The sequence below is a fragment of the Epinephelus lanceolatus genome, chromosome 17, assembly GCF_041903045.1.
Source record: "Epinephelus lanceolatus isolate andai-2023 chromosome 17, ASM4190304v1, whole genome shotgun sequence".
Classification (NCBI taxonomy): domain Eukaryota; kingdom Metazoa; phylum Chordata; class Actinopteri; order Perciformes; family Serranidae; genus Epinephelus; species Epinephelus lanceolatus.
The window spans coordinates 35,911,004-35,929,441 of NC_135750.1; the positions used below are offsets into that span (position 1 = coordinate 35,911,004).

Genomic DNA, 18,438 nt, shown 5'->3' on the forward strand with positions numbered 1-18,438 from the left:
GATTGGTGCTTTCAAGAGCTCTGAAACACAGGGAGTTTCTTCATCTCATCTCCATCCTCCCCTAAGGTGGTAGGCATCAAAACTGTCATCATAGCTACGGTGTGGTCTTAAACCTACCAGAAACCAAAACATAGCTTCATTTTTTTCATTGAACTGATGCAAGAAGTCCCACTGTGTTCTTTATTTCAGTCATTTATTTCCAGTAATTACAAACACAGTACAACCCAAACTCCTCGGGAGACTGAAGGCATCGACCCAAGTACCTCTCACATGCTAAGCAAGGGCTCCACCATTTGAACTTACTGCCCTGTACAAAGTACAGTAGTACAGCCCCACCTTCCTCGTCCCTTCCACTTCATCTCGATGCCACACTTTTTCTGACTTTCAGGTCCAATGTAAAGATTCTGGAAGGTGAGCTGGAGCTGACTTTTACTGGAAAACACAAGGAACCTCAGGTGAAGTTTCCCAGCTTAAGGCAATGTACTGCTAATTGATTGTGCTCTGCCTGCATGGGTTCCAATCCCATCCGTAGTCCAGTTTACTGTAGTATACCAGTAGCTGCCAGACACCAGGATAAAGCAACCACAGGGCAGCTTAGACCAGCCAAAAACAGGGCTGAATTCACTCCTGCAATGGATAGTCTGAAGAGAAGTGTCCATGCGTGCAGAGGGCCGCTTGTTCAGTGGCATGGGTATTGCCATGTGGTGGAGGCAATTTTTGTTAGAATTTTTGAGTCTCCGTAGTAAACCAAAGACAATGGGTTAGGAAAGAGGGCCATTCTTGCAAGATGCACTCTGATTTGTCACAGGCAGATGTTGCAGGGAACCTACTTGCCCTCTCAAAGGGATACATGTTACACCCTTTCAAGCAATGAGCAGTGTGACTAAGCTTGCAAACCACAGGTTTCACTTCAGGCAGTGATATGAGGTGCTAGACAGTATGTCACTCTTTCCATCCAATCAGTGTTTTATATATCACTTACTTTCACTCATTATCTCCTCAACTGGAAGTAAAGCATGTGGAGAATGCGGGCATCGATCCCGCTACCTCTCGCATGCTAAGCGAGCGCTCTACCATTTGAGCTAATTCCCCTTTGCAAACTGATGAATTGCATTGCAAAAAAAGTTGAGTTAGGGTCAACTTTGTTCTTTGTTCGTCTTTATGGTATCCGGCTCGGTGGTCACCTGAAAAGTGAGTCACCAGAGACGAGGTGGCCGAGTGGTTAAGGCGATGGACTGCTAATCCATTGTGCTCTGCACGCGTGGGTTCGAATCCCACCCTCGTCGTCATTCAGTTGCCTTTAAGCTGCCCTAAAAAATTACCTTGCCCTCTCAAAGGGATACATGTTACACCCTTTCAAGCAAAGAGCAGTGTGACTAAGCTTGCAAACCACAGGTGTCATTTCAGGCAGTGATAAGATGTGCTTGACAGTATGTCACTCTTTCCATCCAGTCAGTGTTTTATATATCACTTATTATCACTCTGTCCATCCAATCAGTGTTTTATATATCACTTTCACTCGTTATCTCCTCAACTGGAAGTAAAGCATGTGGAGAATGCGGGCATCGATCCCGCTACCTCTCGCATGCTAAGCGAGCGCTCTACCATTTGAGCTAATTCCCCTTTGAAAACTGATGAATTGCATTGCAAAAAAAGTTGAGTTAGGGTCAACTTTGTTCGTCTTTATGGTATCCGGCTCGGTGTTCACCTGAAAAGTGAGTCACCAGAGACGAGGTGGCCGAGTGGTTAAGGCGATGGACTGCTAATCCATTGTGCTCTGCACGCGTGGGTTCGAATCCCATCCTCGTCGTCATTCAGTTGCCTTTAAGCTGCCCTAAAAAATTACCTGTCAACGAAATAACCTTCTCCGTTATCTTTGGAACAAAAAGCTCAGATCCTCCAGACCATGTCCAAAGCAAGCCAACTAACGTTAAGAATGCACTTTAAGTGTAAAAGCAAGTCGCGTGACCAGATTGGTGCTTTCAAGAGCTCTGAAACACAGGGAGTTTCTTCATCTCATCTCCATCCTCCCCTAAGGTGGTAGGCATCAAAACTGTCATCATAGCTACGGTGTGGTCTTAAACCTACCAGAAACCAAAACATAGCTTCATTTTTTTCATTGAACTGATGCAAGAAGTCCCACTGTGTTCTTTATTTCAGTCATTTATTTCCAGTAATTACAAACACAGTACAACCCAAACTCCTCGGGAGACTGAAGGCATCGACCCAAGTACCTCTCACATGCTAAGCAAGGGCTCCACCATTTGAACTTACTGCCCTGTACAAAGTACAGTAGTACAGCCCCACCTTCCTCGTCCCTTCCACTTCATCTCGATGCCACACTTTTTCTGACTTTCAGGTCCAATGTAAAGATTCTGGAAGGTGAGCTGGAGCTGACTTTTACTGGAAAACACAAGGAACCTCAGGTGAAGTTTCCCAGCTTAAGGCAATGTACTGCTAATCGATTGTGCCCTGCCTGCATGGGTTCCAATCCCATCCGTAGTCCAGTTTACTGTAGTATACCAGTAGCTGCCAGACACCAGGATAAAGCAACCACAGGGCAGCTTAGACCAGCCAAAAACAGGGCTGAATTCACTCCTGCAATGGATAGTTTGAAGAGAAGTGTCCATGTGTGCAGAGGGCCGCTTGTTCAGTGGCATGGGTATTGCCATGTGGTGGAGGCAATTTTTGTTAGAATTTTTGAGTCTCCGTAGTAAACCAAAGACAATGGGTTAGGAAAGAGGGCCATTCTTGCAAGATGCACTCTGATTTGTCACAGGCAGATGTTGCAGGGAACCTACTTGCCCTCTCAAAGGGATACATGTTACACCCTTTCAAGCAATGAGCAGTGTGACTAAGCTTGCAAACCACAGGTTTCACTTCAGGCAGTGATATGAGGTGCTAGACAGTATGTCACTCTTTCCATCCAATCAGTGTTTTATATATCACTTACTTTCACTCATTATCTCCTCAACTGGAAGTAAAGCATGTGGAGAATGCGGGCATCGATCCCGCTACCTCTCGCATGCTAAGCGAGCGCTCTACCATTTGAACTGATTCCCTTTTGAAAACTGATGAATTTCATTGCAAAATAAAGTTGAGTTAGGGTCAACTTTGTTCGTCTTTATGGTATCCGGCTCGGTGGTCACCTGAAAAGTGAGTCACCAGAGACGAGGTGGCCGAGTGGTTAAGGCGATGGACTGCTAATCCATTGTGCTCTACACGCGTGGGTTCGAATCCCACCCTCGTCGTCATTCAGTTGCCTTTAAGCTGCCCTAAAAAATTACCTTGACCTCTCAAAGGGATACATGTTACACCCTTTCAAGCAAAGAGCAGTGTGACTGAGCTTGCAAACCACAGGTGTCACTTCAGGCAGTGATAAGATGTGCTTGACAGTATGTCACTCTTTCCATCCAATCAGTGTTTTATATATCACTTACTTTCACTCTGTCCATCCAATCAGTGTTTTATATATCACTTACTTTCACTCATTATCTCCTCAACTGGAAGTAAAGCATGTGGAGAATGCGGGCATCGATCCCGCTACCTCTCGCATGCTAAGCGAGCGCTCTACCATTTGAGCTAATTCCCCTTTGAAAACTGATGAATTGCATTGCAAAATAAAATTGAGTTAGGGTCAACTTTGTTCGTCTTTATGATATCCGGCTCGGTGGTCACCTGAAAAGTGAGTCACCAGAGACGAGGTGGCCGAGTGGTTAAGGTGATGGACTGCTAATCCATTGTGCTCTGCACGCGTGGGTTCGAATCCCACCCTCGTCGTCATTCAGTTGCCTTTAAGCTGCCCTAAAAAATTACCTGTCAACGAAATAACCTTCTCCGTTATCTTTGGAACAAAAAGCTCAGATCCTCCAGACCATGTCCAAAGCAAGCCAACTAACGTTAAGAATGCACTTTAAGTGTAAAAGCAAGTCGCGTGACCAGATTGGTGCTTTCAAGAGCTCTGAAACACAGGGAGTTTCTTCATCTCATCTCCATCCTCCCCTAAGGTGGTAGGCATCAAAACTGTCATCATAGCTACGGTGTGGTCTTAAACCTACCAGAAACCAAAACATAGCTTCATTTTTTTCATTGAACTGATGCAAGAAGTCCCACTGTGTTCTTTATTTCAGTCATTTATTTCCAGTAATTACAAACACAGTACAACCCAAACTCCTCGGGAGACTGAAGGCATCGACCCAAGTACCTCTCACATGCTAAGCAAGGGCTCCACCATTTGAACTTACTGCCCTGTACAAAGTACAGTAGTACAGCCCCACCTTCCTCGTCCCTTCCACTTCATCTCGATGCCACACTTTTTCTGACTTTCAGGTCCAATGTAAAGATTCTGGAAGGTGAGCTGGAGCTGACTTTTACTGGAAAACACAAGGAACCTCAGGTGAAGTTTCCCAGCTTAAGGCAATGTACTGCTAATCGATTGTGCTCTGCCTGCATGGGTTCCAATCCCATCCGTAGTCCAGTTTACTGTAGTATACCAGTAGCTGCCAGACACCAGGATAAAGCAACCACAGGGCAGCTTAGACCAGCCAAAAACAGGGCTGAATTCACTTCTGCAATGGATAGTCTGAAGAGAAGTGTCCATGTGTGCAGAGGGCCGCTTGTTCAGTGGCATGGGTATTGCCATGTGGTGGAGGCAATTTTTGTTAGAATTTTTGAGTCTCCGTAGTAAACCAAAGACAATGGGTTAGGAAAGAGGGCCATTCTTGCAAGATGCACTCTGATTTGTCACAGGCAGATGTTGCAGGGAACCTACTTGCCCTCTCAAAGGGATACATGTTACACCCTTTCAAGCAATGAGCAGTGTGACTAAGCTTGCAAACCACAGGTTTCACTTCAGGCAGTGATATGAGGTGCTAGACAGTATGTCACTCTTTCCATCCAATCAGTGTTTTATATATCACTTACTTTCACTCATTATCTCCTCAACTGGAAGTAAAGCATGTGGAGAATGCGGGCATCGATCCCGCTACCTCTCGCATGCTAAGCGAGCGCTCTACCATTTGAGCTAATTCCCCTTTGAAAACTGATGAATTGCATTGCAAAAAAAGTTGAGTTAGGGTCAACTTTGTTCTTTGTTCGTCTTTATGGTATCCGGCTCGGTGGTCACCTGAAAAGTGAGTCACCAGAGACGAGGTGGCCGAGTGGTTAAGGCGATGGACTGCTAATCCATTGTGCTCTGCACGCGTGGGTTCGAATCCCACCCTCGTCGTAATTCAGTTGCCTTTAAGCTGCCCTAAAAAATTACCTTGCCCTCTCAAAGGGATACATGTTACACCCTTTCAAGCAAAGAGCAGTGTGACTAAGCTTGCAAACCACAGGTTTCACTTCAGGCAGTGATATGAGGTGCTAGACAGTATGTCACTCTTTCCATCCAGTCAGTGTTTTATATATCACTGACTTTCACTCATTATCTCCTCAACTGGAAGTAAAGCATGTGGAGAATGCGGGCATCGATCCCGCTACCTCTCGCATGCTAAGCGAGCGCTCTACCATTTGAGCTAATTCCCCTTTGAAAACTGATGAATTGCATTGCAAAAAAAGTTGAGTTAGGGTCAACTTTGTTCTTTGTTCGTCTTTATGGTATCCGGCGCGGTGGTCACCTGAAAAGTGACTCACCAGAGACGAGGTGGCCGAGTGGTTAAGGCGATGGACTGCTAACCCATTGTGCTCTGCACGCGTGGGTTCGAATCCCACTCTCGTCCTAATTCAGTTGCCTTTAAGCTGCCCTAAAAAATTACCTGTCAACGAAATAACCTTCTCCGTTATCTTTGGAACAAAAAGCTCAGATCCTCCAGACCATGTCCAAAGCAAGCCAACTAACGTTAAGAATGCACTTTAAGTGTAAAAGCAAGTCGCGTGACCAGATTGGTGCTTTCAAGAGCTCTGAAACACAGGGAGTTTCTTCATCTCATCTCCATCCTCCCCTAAGGTGGTAGGCATCAAAACTGTCATCATAGCTACGGTGTGGTCTTAAACCTACCAGAAACCAAAACATAGCTTCATTTTTTTCATTGAACTGATGCAAGAAGTCCCACTGTGTTCTTTATTTCAGTCATTTATTTCCAGTAATTACAAACACAGTACAACCCAAACTCCTCGGGAGACTGAAGGCATCGACCCAAGTACCTCTCACATGCTAAGCAAGGGCTCCACCATTTGAACTTACTGCCCTGTACAAAGTACAGTAGTACAGCCCCACCTTCCTCGTCCCTTCCACTTCATCTCGATGCCACACTTTTTCTGACTTTCAGGTCCAATGTAAAGATTCTGGAAGGTGAGCTGGAGCTGACTTTTACTGGAAAACACAAGGAACCTCAGGTGAAGTTTCCCAGCTTAAGGCAATGTACTGCTAATTGATTGTGCTCTGCCTGCATGGGTTCCAATCCCATCCGTAGTCCAGTTTACTGTAGTATACCAGTAGCTGCCAGACACCAGGATAAAGCAACCACAGGGCAGCTTAGACCAGCCAAAAACAGGGCTGAATTCACTCCTGCAATGGATAGTCTGAAGAGAAGTGTCCATGCGTGCAGAGGGCCGCTTGTTCAGTGGCATGGGTATTGCCATGTGGTGGAGGCAATTTTTGTTAGAATTTTTGAGTCTCCGTAGTAAACCAAAGACAATGGGTTAGGAAAGAGGGCCATTCTTGCAAGATGCACTCTGATTTGTCACAGGCAGATGTTGCAGGGAACCTACTTGCCCTCTCAAAGGGATACATGTTACACCCTTTCAAGCAATGAGCAGTGTGACTAAGAGGCCATTTACACATACTCGGTGATTTTGATAAACGGAGATATCTTCCTTCGTTTGTGCCCTTCGTTTACACGCAAACGGAGATTTCTCCTCTGAAAACGAGTCTTTCTAAAAACTCCGGCCAGAGTGGAGATTTTGGAAATCTCCGGTTGCGCGTTTGCATGTAAACTGAGATAAACTGAGATAAACGGAGATAAACGGAGTTATAGGCAGCCGACGTCACAGTATGCGCCGGAACTTGCGCCTTTGTCAAAAGTGCGACCTATGTTGCTATGGTGACAATGGATACATGGAAGGCTTGAGCCTCTCGTTACACTGCCACCTACAGGTTTGGCATGCTTTTGTGTATATATACACGGGTAAGTGTAAACGAAGATCTTTTTGAAAACGGAGATGGTGAAATGTCCGTTTATGAAAATAGCCGGCGACGTGTAAACGGCCTCTAAGCTTGCAAACCACAGGTTTCACTTCAGGCAGTGATATGAGGTGCTAGACAGTATGTCACTCTTTCCATCCAGTCAGTGTTTTATATATCACTGACTTTCACTCATTATCTCCTCAACTGGAAGTAAAGCATGTGGAGAATGCGGGCATCGATCCCGCTACCTCTCGCATGCTAAGCGAGCGCTCTACCATTTGAGCTAATTCCCCTTTGAAAAGTGATGAATTGCATTGCAAAAAAAGTTGAGTTAGGGTCAACTTTGTTCTTTGTTCGTCTTTATGGTATCCGGCGCGGTGGTCACCTGAAAAGTGACTCACCAGAGACGAGGTGGCCGAGTGGTTAAGGCGATGGACTGCTAACCCATTGTGCTCTGCACGCGTGGGTTCGAATCCCACTCTCGTCCTAATTCAGTTGCCTTTAAGCTGCCCTAAAAAATTACCTGTCAACGAAATAACCTTCTCCGTTATCTTTGGAACAAAAAGCTCAGATCCTCCAGACCATGTCCAAAGCAAGCCAACTAACGTTAAGAATGCACTTTAAGTGTAAAAGCAAGTCGCGTGACCAGATTGGTGCTTTCAAGAGCTCTGAAACACAGGGAGTTTCTTCATCTCATCTCCATCCTCCCCTAAGGTGGTAGGCATCAAAACTGTCATCATAGCTACGGTGTGGTCTTAAACCTACCAGAAACCAAAACATAGCTTCATTTTTTTCATTGAACTGATGCAAGAAGTCCCACTGTGTTCTTTATTTCAGTCATTTATTTCCAGTAATTACAAACACAGTACAACCCAAACTCCTCGGGAGACTGAAGGCATCGACCCAAGTACCTCTCACGTGCTAAGCAAGGGCTCCACCATTTGAACTTACTGCCCTGTACAAAGTACAGTAGTACAGCCCCACCTTCCTCGTCCCTTCCACTTCATCTCGATGCCACACTTTTTCTGACTTTCAGGTCCAATGTAAAGATTCTGGAAGGTGAGCTGGATCTGACTTTTACTGGAAAACACAAGGAACCTCAGGTGAAGTTTCCCAGCTTAAGGCAATGTACTGCTAATCGATTGTGCTCTGCCTGCATGGGTTCCAATCCCATCCGTAGTCCAGTTTACTGTAGTATACCAGTAGCTGCCAGACACCAAGATATTTGTTTTAAATGAGAATTAAATGACAAATCTTGATCAAATGTTGCCAGAGCAATGCCATCTAGAGAAACTATGTCATCAGATAAAGAGTCTCTGAGTTGTTTGGGGCCAAGAACAATAACTTCAGTTTTGTCTGAATTTAACATCAGGAAATTGGTGCTCATCCAAGTTTTTATGTCTTTAAGGCAGTTATGGAGTTTAGTTAATTGATTACTTTCTTCTGGCTTCATCGATAAATACAACTGAGTATCATCCGCATAACAACGGAAATTTATAGAGTGATTTCTAATGATGTTACCTAAAGGAAGCATATATAGAGTAAATAGGATTGGTCTGAGCACAGAACCTTGCGGAACTCCAAAACAAACTTTGGTACGTAAGGATGATTCATTATGAACATCAACAAACTGAAAATAATCAGATAAATAAGATTTAAACCAGCTTAGTGCAGAACCTTTTAGGCCAATTAAGTGTTCCAGTCTCTGTAGCAGCACCAAGATCTAATAAAACAAGTACAGAGATGAGTCCTTTGTCTGAAGCAATCAGAAGGTCATTTGTAATTTTAACTAGTGCTGTCTCAGTGCTATGATGCACTCTAAATCCTGACTGAAATTCCTCAAATAAATTATTATCATGGAGAAAATCACACAGCTGGTCTGCGACTACTTTCTCAAGGATCTTTGACATAAAGGAAAGATTAGATATTGGTCTATAGTTGGCTAACACCTCTGGATCCAGGGTGGGCTTCTTTAGGAGAGGTTTAATTACAGCTACCTTAAAAGACTGTGGTACATAGCCTCTTATTAAGGATATATTGATCATATCTAATATATGAGTGTTAACTGAAGGTAAGACCTCCTTAAGTAGCCTAGTTGGGATGGGGTCTAAGAGACGATGATTTAGATGAAGAAATCACTGCGGTCAATTCTTGAAGAGAAATTGGGCAGAAGCAATCTAAATATATATTAGGTCTTACAGCTGTGTCTGAGGTTAGATAGGTACTATCTGAGGACAGGAGGTCATGAATTTTGCCTATAATAGTTAGAATTTTGTCATTAAAAAAGCTCATAAAATCATTACTGCTAAGGGCTAAAGGAATACAAGGCTAAAGGAATACAAGGCTCTTGTATACATATATATATATATATATATATATATATATATATATATATATATATATATATATATATATATATAGACAAAATTGTAAGCATTTGACAATGCTAATCTTGAATATTTGAGAAAATCTAAATTTACATTAACTGTCACTCTATAGTGAATTAGAAATGGCTCACAAGATGGTTTACAGCTTCAGAATTTATTTGCACATTTCAAAAATAACAAAACCAGCCTGAAGAATGATGTGAAAAACTAACTCTAACCTGAAAAGGCTGGAGGCGGTCACTGTAGCGGTAGGTGTGGTGGTGGTGGTAGCAGCAGCAGCTGCAGTTGTGGTGGTGACAGCACAAAGTTGCGTTGCTGGTCACAGCAAAGAAATTCGGCACAGTTAACTGCCGCCTGCCTTTAATCACCGACTTGTGACTATCTGACAGCATGTGTAATTTCACCGCACTGACGCCCATTGTGCAAAGTTTGAAGATCTTTTTGCACACGCTGCAAAATGCCTCTCCGGGTTTACCATCGACGGGCTTTAACCCTATGGGCCCGAACGACGCATAGTGCGTCCAAATTCACACCCGTTCTTCTCTATTGATTTTCTCCGCGACTGTGTGTCATAGCGAGAAGCCACGCATATCACGTGAAACAGCGGAACTGTAGCTTTCCGAGAAGGCCAAGCACTTGTCGGTAGTCCAATGTTTTCACAACAAAAAAAAATGATAAAGTTACACTAAAATGATGTATAACAGAGCTTTCATACAGCTTTGCACACACATTACTGTTGGATGGATTACTCGCGAACGCAGGCTCGCACAGATATGCCACACATATTACATGAAAGTGCGGGAGCAGAGCTTTCCAGGGATACCACCCACATCATTGTACTGTCATCCCATCATGCTATAAATACAGATTGATTGTCTACAAAATAAAAACCTGACGAATTTCTTTACAATCCATTATATCAGTCACTTCATATAGTGAGGAATATCATATTGTAGTAAACCTGTGGTGGGAGGAGACCTGCAGGTGCTGCACGTCTTCACACACTTGATGTGCTGAGTGCCAGCAGCTGTGTGACTGAACTGAGACTTAGACTTCCTGTCTAAGTATGGGGCTATTGTTGATGTGGGTAACCCTTGCTGCCAGCTGCTGGGGAGAAAGTTCCCTTTGATTTCTGCTTCTGATGTAATCACTCCCCAAGTTGTTACTGTTCACACAGATGCCACTGTGCCATCTCGAACAGAGTTCATAATCTCAGGGACTGTTGAGGGCTTGTCAGGGGGGTGTACAACTGCCATGCTGGAGCCTTTGGCCTCTTTTTCCAAGCATTGTAATATGCTCGTTGCTAGAGTTATTTGTAATGTGAACCAGGGCAGAGTGCCCGTTAGAGTCATTAATGTCACCGAAGATCCACTAATTCTAAAGCAGGGCATGAAAGTAGGCACACTGTTCACATATATTACAGTTATGGATGGCACAGCTAAAAGTGGTGAGGGGGCCTCTGAAACATACGCTTGGTCAGGTGATTCCTTGTTAAAAGAATTTGGTCTAGAAGGGAAGGGCCTCTCCTCTGGCCAACTTCAGTCTGTTCATGACCTTTTACATCGGCATGCCTCAGTTTTTAGTACTAGCGATACTGACCTAGGAAGAACTCACGGAGTGCGGAGAAAGAGGGGTGGGTTGAGATTTTGTGTAGATTATAGGAAACTGATGTCACCGCAAAAGACGCATATCCACTTCCGAGAATTGATGATGCTCTGGATAGCTTAGCCAACGCCACTTTGTTTTCCACTCTTGACCTTGCCAGTGGTTACTGGCAAGTGGAGGTTGACCCCAAAGACAGGCCTAAAACAGCCTTTTCCACCAGACAGGGACTCATTGAGTTTAATGTTCTAAGCTTTGGTTTGTGCAATGCACCAAGCACATTTCAAAGGCTCATGGACTTGGTGTTGGCAGATCTCCAATGGACACACATTTAGTCTATTTGGATGATATTATTGTCTTTGGTCGTACATTCCCTGAGCATCTCAGTCACCTGGATGAAGTGTTGTCCAAGCTGTGTGCAGCTAATCTAAAAGTCAAACCATCTAAATGCGACCTTTTTTCTACCCAAGTAAAATATCTGGGCCATATTATCTCAGCAGAGGGAATTAGGGCAGATCCTGCTAAGGTTGAGAGTGTGCGTGAGACAGACAGAAGTTAAAAGCTTTGTGGGGTTAGCCTCCTATTACAGACGGTTTGTTAAGGGATTTGCAGAAATAGCCCGTCCCTTGCATCAGTTAACAGAGAAGGGTAGGAGATTCAAGTGGGGGGGAGATTGTCAACAGGCCTTTATGCAGCTAAAGTCCCGTTTAATTACAGCCCCTGTTTTGGCATACCCCGACCCCCAAAGGAGGTTTATCCTGGATACCGATGCCAGCGATGCTGGGATTGGTGCGGTATTGTCCCAGGAGGAGGGGGGTGCAGAGCATGTAGTAGCTTATGCCAGCAGGGCTCTAACTAAGGAGGAGCGCAGGTATGCAACCACCAAAAAGGAGCTATTGGCCATGGTGACTTTTACCAAGTTCTTCAAACATTACCTGTTGAGTAAGCAGTTTATTTTGTGTACCGACCATGGCTCCTTAAGGTTACACAATTTCCAGGGCTTAGAGGGGCAGTTGGCTCGATGGGTGGAGCAGCTGGCTAACTTTAACTATGAAATAGTACACCACCCTGGGAAACAGCATTTTAATGCAAATGCCTTATCTCGGCTGCCAGCCTTTGTTGAGGGGAACAGTACTCAGGCCCTGGCTGTTGACCCTCCAATCTTACAGCCTGTACCCGAGGCCTCAGTGTACGCAGTGAATGCCCGGGGGGAGGGGTCCTCTGAGGTAGATCTGGAAGATGACTTGGCCCAAGCTCAGTGAGACGATGAAGAGATTAGTCAACTTCTCCAACTTAAAGGGGGTGCTGGGGTGGTGCAGACAGATTTACAGGGTAGCCAAGGCTTGAAGAAGTATGCCCCTGTATGGGACCAACTCCAGATACTGGACCACCGTTTAGTCCGTGTCCCGCCCCCCCATTCTGTTGCAGCATCTAGAGTCCAAGTTGTGTTGCCTAGGTCTATTGTCCCCGCCGTTTTGGCTACGTTACACAACTCAGTCACTGGGGGTCATTTGGGAATTCAGAAATTGCAGGCTAAAGTAAAAGATCGCTTCTACTGGCCGGGTTGGTTTGGGGATGTGAGGCAGTGGTGCAGGGAATGTACGGATTGTGCGTCCCGCAAAGATCAGGGGCGGCCTCCTCGCGCTCCACTGACTCAGTCGGTCCCCTCTCGGCCCCATGAGCGTATTGCACTTGATGTTCTGGGTCCCCTACCAGAAACCCAACAGAAAAATAAGTATGTTCTTGTGATCGGTGATTATTTTTCAAAGTGGACTGAAGCGTTTCCCATGCCCAACCAAGAAGCCCGCACCATTGCCCGCATTCTAGCAGAAGAATGGGTGTGTCGGTTTGGGGCCCCCCGTAGTATTCATTCTGATCAGGGGAGAAATTTTGAGTCCAATCTGTTTAAGGAGCTGTGTAGGTTATTAGATATTAACAAAACCCGCACATCTCCTTATCATCCACAGTCTGATGGTTTGATTGAGAGGTTCAACCGTACCTTGTTAACCAAGTTGTCCTTGTTTGTAGACAACAACCATTCAAATTGGGATTCTTTGTTGCCTTATGTCATGATGGCTTACAGAAGTAGTGTTCACACTAGCACAGGCTTTACACCATATAAAGTCCTGTTTGGGCAAGAGATAGTTCTGCCTGTCGATGTTATGCTAGCTGTGGCCCCCCAAGGCAGGTTTACTTCTGTCAGTGATTATGTGACCAAAACAGCCGACACCCTCTCTACTGTAGTGGAGGCAGTAAAACGACATCAGACCAGTGCCTCGAAGCAGCAGAAGGCTACCTTCGACTTCCGTGCCAATTTCCAATATTATTCAGCAGGGGAGATGGTATGGGTACAGAATAAAACTAGAAAGCGAGGTCTATGCCCTAAACTGCAAAGGCGATACAAAGGACCGTACAAAGGGTAACAGACGAGAGGGTAACAGACGTGTTATACCGGGTGGCGTTGGAAGGAGGGGGGCCTGAATTTGTAATCCATTTCAACAGACTCAAACCTTTTGTTTCTGGTTCATTTTCAGAGACTATGGAAACTTTGGCCAGGCCCAGCAGAGGATTTCCTCCCAGAAGTTCCACCGGGGTACCCCTGAATGGCAGTTGGGTCCATCATCGGGAGAGGAGTCCATTGGGAAAACATGCTGGGGGAGTGAGACAAGGGCCCACACAGACGCCAGAGTCTACTGGAGGGGTCCCGCCATTGCTGCCACCAGAAGTAGCAGCAGCAGCTGCTCCCCACGTCATGACAGGGGGGAATGCAGAGGGGCCTTCACCATTGCAGGCGCCTGGACCAAGAGAGAGACATTCTGATCAGCTGGGCGGGGAGCAACCTCAACCAGCACCTTCCCAGACCGCTGGCACAGGAGGCGCCCATGGGGGTCACTCAGAGAACCAGTTGCCGGGACAGCACTCTCTCACACTGGAGGAAGTTGTGTCGGAGGTTCCAGATTGCCAGGGGCCGTATCCCAGTCGCCCAAGGAGACCACCGCTCTGGTCTAGAGACTACGAGATGTCCCACCCATAACTCGAGGATGAGTTTTTTCTTCATGGAGGGGAAGAGTGTAGTACACCTGTGGTGGGAGGAGACCTGCAGGAGCTGCACGTCTTCACACACTTGATGAGCTGAGTGCCAGCAGCTGTGTGACTGAACTGAGACGCTGAGTCAAAAGGAGAGTGGCAGGCAGACTTTCTTTGTCACTGGTGAGAGTTGTTCTGTTCTGTGAGCTTGCACGCTCGTTGGGGGGAGGCATCGCTCGCAGCTTTTAATGCTGCCGGCGATGAAGACAGCTGAATAGGGGAGCTGTACCAGAGTCAGGAGGGGGGGCTAGTCGCCTAGCCTGTAGTTAGCTAGGGCCTGGGGTTTAGGAGCGTGTAGGCTGACCTCCTCTCGCCAGTCCTGTGTTCCAGCACTCGGCACGCCGCCGCCCGCTACCTGCACCGCTGGCCAACATTACTTACCCCAGGGAGTCGGACGGTGCTAACGCTCAGACCCCGGGGGAGGGTCTCGCCAGCAGATAAGTTTTATCACTTTCATTCTTCTCTCTGTTTATACATATTTGACTTGTAATGTTTTGCTTTATTGTAGTCCACATATGAGCTCGTTTTAGATTGCCGAGTGAGTTACACTGACGACACTGTTAACCTGTGGGTGGGGGGACATTTGACACTGGCCACACTGTAGGGGTTTTGGGCGATACAGCCCCGTTTACACTTTGGCTTGTGTGTTCATCTGTTGCGTGCAGTTTTCTGTTTGCTGTGCAGAGTCCTAGAATTGGCTGTGTGTATTCACTCTTAAACATGTGTGTATGTTGCACTGATTATCTGCATGTGTTTTGCCGGTTACGGTAGAAGTCTGCCCATAGGTGAATCAGTTATTTCAGTGTCTCGCTGCCCTATTTTGTACATTTTAAATAGTATCTTTAAATAAAGTTTTGTCTTTTATTTACATCCTGAGTTGTAGTGTTTGTTGGCCTCTGACAACGCCCATTCCGGGCTGGTTCATTACAGTATCTTACCACGTCTTAGGCTTGCGTGTGTTTCTCCCTGTCTATCCACATTTGTAGTCCGGCTTTCAAGATGCAAATATCTCCATATTGTCCAGTTGACACTCCATCAAACTTTGTATGACAAGACCAGAGCACTTCACCTTTGCGCACCCAGACAACTGCAGCCTAATTATGCATGCTGACAGGGCCGTAGTCACCATATACATTGAGGGGGACACGTGCCCCCCCACCAATGCCCAAAATGTTCCCCCAGTATATAACTGAAACTGAAAAACAACAACAAACTTTGTTTACTGCAAACAAAGTGTCAAATATTATCTTGGAGGACATCATTGCACTTGGTTGACTATTTTTCTGTGATCTTAGATGTAAATATTGCATGTTTCTTTCAGATAAAACATATATTTGACTTGTGAATGAGTCAATGGAATTTCTTGCAATAATGAAAAAATACTGGCAATCATGTCTGCCTGGCACAAACCACATGTTTTGGACAGCTGTGAAGTGACAGAATGTCCCACCATCATGGTTCTTATATTGCCAGATTCCAGAGAGTCTCCCCTCTTCATATATGGCAGAATATGTCTTCTTCCAAATGCTATGGTGAGATACATGTAAAAATGTAAGAATTTAGTCACACGGATTTGTTTTTTTCATTGATATAAAAATCAATATAAAATACAGGCACATAGAAGGACATGGAATGATGGCAAATCTGGTTAGCCCAGATTGTCCTGAAAAAAACAAGATATAGCATGTGTATGTAGCCTTTATAATGACTGTGATATGAGTTTAAAAATAAAGGCAATAAAAATACCCCAAAAACGCCTAGGGCAGAATAGCTCCTCATCCAACCACTTCTGCTGAAACTTGCATTTTCCCATTTTTCCGACATTTGCTAATATTCCCTCTGCTCTTTCGCCACAGCATGAGCACGCTCACAGAACGTTGCATTCCAAGCATCCGGTGTTGTGACTTCGTGCACCAGCCGTGAACAATAGCCAATTAAAGGGTTCTGCCTGTCAATCATCACATTATACTTATGAACAAAATTATTAAATGTTTATATAATCAAAATAAATCATGAATAACAATGTTTTTTTTTCCATCGAGTGTATTTAATTTTTTAATGCCTCTGGACATCGAATTTAATGCTTTTTAATTCCATTTAAGGCCTTAATTTTCGCAAAATCTATTTAATGACTTTTAATGCTTTTTAATGACCCGCGGAAACCCTGTGACACACTTTCACCCTCATAATTGTGACAATTAAAATATTCAACGATAACAACAGTCCTACTTTACAAAGGAATATATGAGAATGTACATTTCGAAATGTAGGCCTAACAGTTTTGGCTTTCATTTAATTGTTTTGGCCAATAATGATCACCCACTCCCAACAATTTCTTGTGCCATGAAATTACGCATCTGTGGCCAAAGGCAATTGGTTAATTGGTAGCATGTTAAAGGGCATGCAGGGTATATGAACGATTCTGATTCACCTGACCAAATGTTAAAATGGCATATCTAGCCTTGCTAGAGGATATTGCAGCCCGTGCCCTGAGGAGAGAGCGCATATTCAGGGGCCGACACAACATGTTCGAGGAAAATGATGAATGGCTTATCAGCTGTTTCCGATTGCCAAGGCATGTGCACTGCAACTATGCGATTCTCTGGAGCATCTAAATCACCTGACACGTCGTTCTCTCCTCGCGTAACCACTTCCTTCATTCATGAATCAACTCTAGGCAAGCAGTTTCCTTATATGGAGAAATGGGGGCGTGGTACTATGCTAATCACAAATTGTGAGCACGTGCCTGTCAATTTAGAATGATTCTGATTCACACATATGCGCAAGGTGGTGAGAACAAAATTGGCCGGTGCGCAGGTGTCATGAATCCCAAGGTGATTTTGCGTACACACTTATTTTGTGCACAAAGTAAGAACATTTCCACGCACATATTAGTGAATGAGGCCCAATGACTTTAAGTGGACAGTTAAACATGACCAAGAGTGGCAAAGGCTCAAAGAAACACTAACAACAGCATCTGTGCTAACGTTCTTTGACCCGACAAAGAGGATCAAAGTGTTGATGGATGCCTCAAGGACGGAATTGGTGCATTGCTGCTACAGGCTGAAAATGAGCATTGGAAACCACTGACCGGTTCAGATCGCCAGTGCTATGAGTGCTATGAGTGGAGTCAGCTGTCAGTCAGTGTTGGAGCAGAGAGGGGGAGGGCTGCCCCACTGGGTACTGTAAGTGAGTATGTGTGTATGAAGTGTGTGTTTTTTCGCCACTGACCGGTTCAGATCACCAGTGCTATCTCTGTAAATAGCATACTAGCCTTTCCCTTACCTCTGGGCTGTGTGATGTCACGAGCTTTGCTCCACTGTGTCTGTAGCTCTCTCTACTTGTGGGACAGCCGTCTTCTTGAGGAAGAGGTATTTCGGGATTGGATGTCTTCTCTTCTTTGGCTGGCAGTAGTCATCTTGGGAGAAGTGAACACTGCAGACCCGATGGTCTGCAAGGCGCAGTGTCTGGACAGGAGTGTTAGCATCCATTTGTAGCACAACTAGCCACAACTTCAGCATCTCATCGTCCGACAAAGGCAGCCTGTGAAAGCTGTACGGGGTGTTGTGCGACATCCTGTTCTTGCGTTCGGGAAAAAGGCCCGTTTGTTTGAGCACTCCAAAAACTCTGGTAACACTCCAGGGGGTAGCACATAAAAGACTCTGTCCCAAACTCTGACTCTTGTAGAGTAACACACACTTCATACACACATACTCACTTACAGTACCCAGCGGGGCAGCCCTCCCCCTCTCTGCTCCAACACTGACTGAGAAGCTGACTCCACTCATTCACACTTCAGGGCCACTACAATATGCTATCTACAGAGATAGCACTGGCGATCTGAACCGGTCAGTGGCGAAAAAAAGCACTTTTATACGGGACGCATTTGCCCCCGTTACCGTTTTAGCTCGTTTCGCACCTCAATACTAAACCAATTTTAGAACGAGTGGTACCCATGAATCATACGCACACATACACATGGGGAAATAGGGCCCAGGTTGAAAAATACCGAAGTTGTCCTTTAAGTTAAACAGAGCATAACCTTGTAAAAATAAAACAGACCCTTCCTGTTCTCCCCATTAACAACACAGTTACATTTTCTTATGTAAAAACTGTCTATATTTGGGACTAACTGTGAGAGTAGGTGTTTCTGTGATGATCTGGAGAATGCAAGAATGAGGCCGATCACGGTGTTCTTTCTTAATGCACGTTTATTACGAGCTTGGATCAACATTT

General features: G+C 45.1%; 13 non-coding genes across 13 annotated transcripts; 7 read left to right on the top strand and 6 right to left on the bottom strand.

The window, feature by feature from the left end:
- Positions 1-1,019: 1,019 nt before the first annotated feature.
- Positions 1,020-1,092, bottom strand: trnaa-agc (transfer RNA alanine (anticodon AGC)). The gene has a single exon. It is a non-coding gene; the product is annotated as a tRNA-Ala (tRNA).
- A 112-nt stretch (positions 1,093-1,204) lies between these two features.
- trnas-gcu (transfer RNA serine (anticodon GCU)) lies at positions 1,205-1,286 on the top strand. Its single transcript has one exon. It is a non-coding gene; the product is annotated as a tRNA-Ser (tRNA).
- Positions 1,287-1,550: 264 nt separating this feature from the next.
- trnaa-agc (transfer RNA alanine (anticodon AGC)) lies at positions 1,551-1,623 on the bottom strand. Its single transcript has one exon. It is a non-coding gene; the product is annotated as a tRNA-Ala (tRNA).
- Positions 1,624-1,728: 105 nt separating this feature from the next.
- On the top strand, positions 1,729-1,810 carry trnas-gcu (transfer RNA serine (anticodon GCU)). Its single transcript has one exon. It is a non-coding gene; the product is annotated as a tRNA-Ser (tRNA).
- Positions 1,811-3,169: 1,359 nt separating this feature from the next.
- On the top strand, positions 3,170-3,251 carry trnas-gcu (transfer RNA serine (anticodon GCU)). The gene has a single exon. It is a non-coding gene; the product is annotated as a tRNA-Ser (tRNA).
- Positions 3,252-3,519: 268 nt separating this feature from the next.
- Positions 3,520-3,592, bottom strand: trnaa-agc (transfer RNA alanine (anticodon AGC)). Its single transcript has one exon. It is a non-coding gene; the product is annotated as a tRNA-Ala (tRNA).
- Positions 3,593-3,698: 106 nt separating this feature from the next.
- Positions 3,699-3,780, top strand: trnas-gcu (transfer RNA serine (anticodon GCU)). Its single transcript has one exon. It is a non-coding gene; the product is annotated as a tRNA-Ser (tRNA).
- Positions 3,781-4,960: 1,180 nt separating this feature from the next.
- trnaa-agc (transfer RNA alanine (anticodon AGC)) lies at positions 4,961-5,033 on the bottom strand. Its single transcript has one exon. It is a non-coding gene; the product is annotated as a tRNA-Ala (tRNA).
- Positions 5,034-5,145: 112 nt separating this feature from the next.
- On the top strand, positions 5,146-5,227 carry trnas-gcu (transfer RNA serine (anticodon GCU)). Its single transcript has one exon. It is a non-coding gene; the product is annotated as a tRNA-Ser (tRNA).
- Positions 5,228-5,453: 226 nt separating this feature from the next.
- Positions 5,454-5,526, bottom strand: trnaa-agc (transfer RNA alanine (anticodon AGC)). Its single transcript has one exon. It is a non-coding gene; the product is annotated as a tRNA-Ala (tRNA).
- A 112-nt stretch (positions 5,527-5,638) lies between these two features.
- On the top strand, positions 5,639-5,720 carry trnas-gcu (transfer RNA serine (anticodon GCU)). Its single transcript has one exon. It is a non-coding gene; the product is annotated as a tRNA-Ser (tRNA).
- A 1,626-nt stretch (positions 5,721-7,346) lies between these two features.
- On the bottom strand, positions 7,347-7,419 carry trnaa-agc (transfer RNA alanine (anticodon AGC)). The gene has a single exon. It is a non-coding gene; the product is annotated as a tRNA-Ala (tRNA).
- A 112-nt stretch (positions 7,420-7,531) lies between these two features.
- On the top strand, positions 7,532-7,613 carry trnas-gcu (transfer RNA serine (anticodon GCU)). The gene has a single exon. It is a non-coding gene; the product is annotated as a tRNA-Ser (tRNA).
- The last annotated feature ends 10,825 nt before the right edge of the window (positions 7,614-18,438 follow it).